The sequence below is a fragment of the Solanum verrucosum genome, unplaced genomic scaffold, assembly GCF_900185275.1.
Source record: "Solanum verrucosum unplaced genomic scaffold, falcon-dt-bn FXZP01000386.1, whole genome shotgun sequence".
In the NCBI taxonomy this organism is placed as follows: domain Eukaryota; kingdom Viridiplantae; phylum Streptophyta; class Magnoliopsida; order Solanales; family Solanaceae; genus Solanum; species Solanum verrucosum.
In genome coordinates, this window is record NW_026019850.1 from 4652 (window position 1) to 9094 (window position 4443).

Sequence of the window (4443 nt, forward strand, 5' to 3'; positions counted from 1 at the left end):
AAACTTCTTGTGTCACTACTGCATTAGCAAAAATAGAAAATCTCAAAGCTCTTCGAATGAGATGTTCAAGCAAGGAATGTCAGGAGTTACAAATAAATAAACAAATAACGCAAGAATTCAGCTGTTAAACCTCAATAAAGCTTAATGAGAGTTAATTGAATTATACATCCACATTACAAGGTAAATCATAGAAAAAACTATTCATGTTAACAAATAGAGAAGCTAGAAGGGAAATTGGATGATGGAATTTATAGATGGAAGTGAAACGTGTACTGACAAGGTGGTCTTCATCCATTTCAGATTATACATGTCGTACAAGTATTCAGAAGTTTGAAATTTCCTCTAATACACATGTTAGGCTATTATGAGGATGATGTTTATAGTCATGGAGATGTGTCCGTAGCTTCGAAATAGGCATGGAGCTGTGATAACACAATACATGAAGCTAGCAGTTGTTATAGCTCTGTCATCAAAACTGATCAGATATATAGCCTGTGAGGATTCCACCTACTACCCCTTTGACATCAAACAATGTTGATAAGTTAGCAGATTCCTCGTTGGAACATATCTAACATGACAAGCGTAGAACAGTTAGCATGCTTGTGTGGCTAATGTAGTATGGCAGCCACAATAGAGAAATGTGTAAGACACCAAACAAAGACAAAAAGCAAATGGCGCAACTCCTGGAATCCTCCATGCTCTCTAAAACCCACAGCGGATTTCTCTTCTCTGTTTGATCTTGAGAGAGGTTTATTCAATTCCTCGTCTTCTTTTCCTGGAGATAACACTTCATCTTTATTACCTAAATGATTTCGGATGAACGGGTAACAATAGGAGCACTATCATGTTACTAAAAAGCAATAAGGATACCAGGAACAATCATTGACCGATCCCATCCGTATTTAAATAATATTGATGCGGACTAAGTACTCCGTAAGGTTCCCAATAGATGTGTGAGCATTCTAAATACTCATTATAAGTCACCTCTTCTTTGCAAAACCAATTCTCGATCATTGCAACTACTGAAGGACATCTAGTGGGTTGGAACAATCCAGCAGCCATTTGGATAGTCAGATAGTAATAGGAACTATGGACGGTTGCCCAACATCCAAGTCTAAAAAGAGTTGTGAATAAACCTATTCCTAATGTTTCCACTGTAGAAAAAAATATTGAATCCATTCTATAACCTAAGTGCCCTGAGATATACATTTTGATGGCAGACACAAATAGGAAAGCCACATCAAGATTACCATTTCCATCAGGGCTATTAAATGGAAACCAACCATCTCTAAATGATACTATTACCTTGCCACGATAAATTAGGACCAAACCCATGGGATTGGGGATCAAGTGCTTGTTTCACAATGCTTGTGGTTTTTTCAATTAGCATGGTAGCCAAAATCTATATGAAGTGGATACATTAATCAATTACCATAAGAATTTTCTGTATCAAATATGTATCTGTTTAGCTTGGAAGAGAGGTTTTATGTGAAGGTCCAAATATGGCTTAGGCATACAGAAGTGCACACCACTTGGCATAGGATAAAGAAAATACCACTAAAGAATAAAAAAGTCATTTTCTTTAGCTAGAGAGCGCACCTCATCACATAGATATTGCAGCATGGTATTCACTCGAGCCTGCACGATGTAAGATCTTCGATCCTTCCGACAGTAATGATAGAAATGCACAAATTAAGTTCTAGATGATGAGGCGGAGATCATGTAAGTATCTCCTCACAAGAAAAAAATATGGTAACTGCAGAAAGTGAGAGTTTCTCAGCAACTTGACTGAATTTTGAAGAGATCAAAGTCATCTTGAAAAGTAAACCTGGTATTGATGTAATTATATTTTTTTTTATTATTTTTTAGAATGGATGTAATTATATTATTTGCAGAATGGTAGCTCCTTTGCTCCACTATCTACAGCCTCAAAACATAGCTTATTGTAAGACACTGCAGGTTCCAATTATTGGTGCCATTGAGCATGCGATCCTGCTGGCCAAGCACAATCATATGTCTTCATTAAAACATGTATATAATTTATAGAGAAGAGGGAAAATGTTAGAACATATCTTTCATTTTGATTACCTCTTTATTGTATTTAGAAAGGGAAAGTTCTTTGCATCATTATACTTACTGAAGAAGCAAAAATATAGTAACATCTTTTATAGAAGGTGAATTTGATTTGATATTCTTGGCAAAATTCTATTTCATAAGATCATGCTCACAATTATGTGGTTCTATTTTAGGCAGTGTATGCACTTCCAGGAATTTGAGAGTTTCCAAATCTAAATTATTGCGACTATGAGCTTCTAGAGCCATGTGATGGTAATCCTACCTTTCAAGCTCTGATTTTGTTCTATGCTTGCATGTTTTAAATTTCCAAGACCAATGTCCAGAATATAATGCAACTTTTCATAGATCAGGCAGTCAATATTTCATGATGTCACTGACTGATGACTTCTATAAGATGTTAATGTAATCATGTTAAAGTTTAGGATAGAAACCAACCTGCTCAGCAAAATGTCTCCAAACATATTGCATGAAGGGGATGTGTTTCAGCAGAGAAGAAAAATCCAGTGACATTCGATATAATAACCGTGTCTTCTATCGTAATATAGGTAATCAAACATGCAGTTGATGAAGCTGAACATTGCTTAGTGCTCTATCCCTCCAATTTACCTGGCTTTGAAATGCCAATGGTGGATAAAACCATACAAGGTGGTCTTAAGGACCATATCTATTGGATATAGATCCCAATATCCTTGCAGACCAGATGCAGGAGTCAAGAACTTTACCAAGCTGAAACAAAAATTAAAGGTATATTATAAGTATGTAGACCTTCATATATTACACAATGCACAACTTGAAAGCATTTCTTATGTCTTAAAACTCACAGCTTGTACCAAAAAATCAATTTTTCTGAAAAATCATATGAAAATAAATAGAAGAACAATCCACTCTTTTAATAACTATTGATTTATACTAAACATCTAGATTATAAGCAGCATATGACCATGTCCATAACTATCTTGGGATATTCCATCCTTAATTAAAGGAGCATGTGGAAGATCCAGAAGATTGTCTAAAAGTAGTTCATGTTCCATCAGAAGTTCCATGACTATCGTCTATTTGCATTTTCAGTGAAAACAGTTATAAGGCAAAATAATCAAACATGTGTTGTTAGATAAACAACTGAAAATCTAATGGTAGTGATCATTCAAACCTCTGCATGAATTTGAAATCCAGAAGGTCGTAGTTAAAAAGAAAGGGTAGATGCAGGTGGATCATTTGCTGGCCAAATCCATATCATTCCTTCTTGCTCAAAGCAGAGCAGTGCTTTGGTCTTTAAATTCAGTAATCTTGTTGATGGCATTGTCTCACACTTCCCGGCAGTGGAATACACCCATATTAAATTCATTAAACAAATAAAATTAGTGTCAGCTATTTCATGTCCTCCACAAAAATGAAAAACGGGAGGAGAAATGCAAAATATATCTCTGATTTATTGAGTAAAACACATATATTTCATTAAACCCTCAATTAAGTTGAGTTGTACAGTTGAAGTCTTTACCATATTTCATTTAAAAAGATCAAATCATCAACGAAAGATAAAAATGGACAAAAAAGAAACAAAAAGATAAGAACCCAATAAATAACTCTCAAGAGAAATAGAGGAGACATTGTGAAAGAGGTTGTGAAGAAAAAATGGGCTGATTTTTTGTAAAGTCACCAATAGATCCCAAATCCTGTTTTGAGGCAATTCATTACAATTCCGACATAAATTGCTTAGGAAAATATACAGTTATCAATGCAATTCTCATCATAAAATGCTAACAGAATCTATTAACAACTATGAAGTAATAAAAAAGACTAAAAATGAAGATAAGAACTACCTCGTTTATCACTGGAATTTGACAGTCCAATTGCTTTATAGCCTTCATAAAGGTCCTTAAACACCATAGTGAAGGAGTAAATTTGCTGGTCAAGGGGTTTGATGACGTCCATGGCCAGCAATTGAGTTTTTCTTGCAGTTACACTTTCTTTTCGAGAAGAAAATCATAGAGAAAGACAGCAACAGGAGAAAGTGGAAAGATGACAAAGGAAACCAGGGAAAGATCTTGAGAGCAATTGGCGAGAAAAAAAGCATGCTTCTAGAATATGCACCGAACGATTTTAATGATACACCCGTTCTATTATTCGTACTCTCATAATTCGAGTTGGATGGTGACTTTGGCAGGGACAAGAACTTAAGTTACCAATTTCTGAGTGAGAAAGTGAGGCTAGCATCACTTAAAAAGAAAGCGGTGGAGAATAAGATGAAGACTAACAAACTTCACTCAAAATCTATTATTGTACAAATATTAGCCATATTTTACTCATTATAGAAGAAAATCTAATACATTTATTATTATCACTAAGATGCTTTCACAATTGCTTGTT

General features: G+C 34.9%; 1 pseudogene; it reads right to left on the minus strand.

Annotated features, from left to right (window-relative positions):
- Nucleotides 1-354: 354 nt before the first annotated feature.
- On the minus strand, nt 355-1390 carry LOC125817996 (putative glycerol-3-phosphate transporter 1; annotated as a pseudogene).
- Between the last annotated feature and the right edge of the window lie 3053 nt (nt 1391-4443).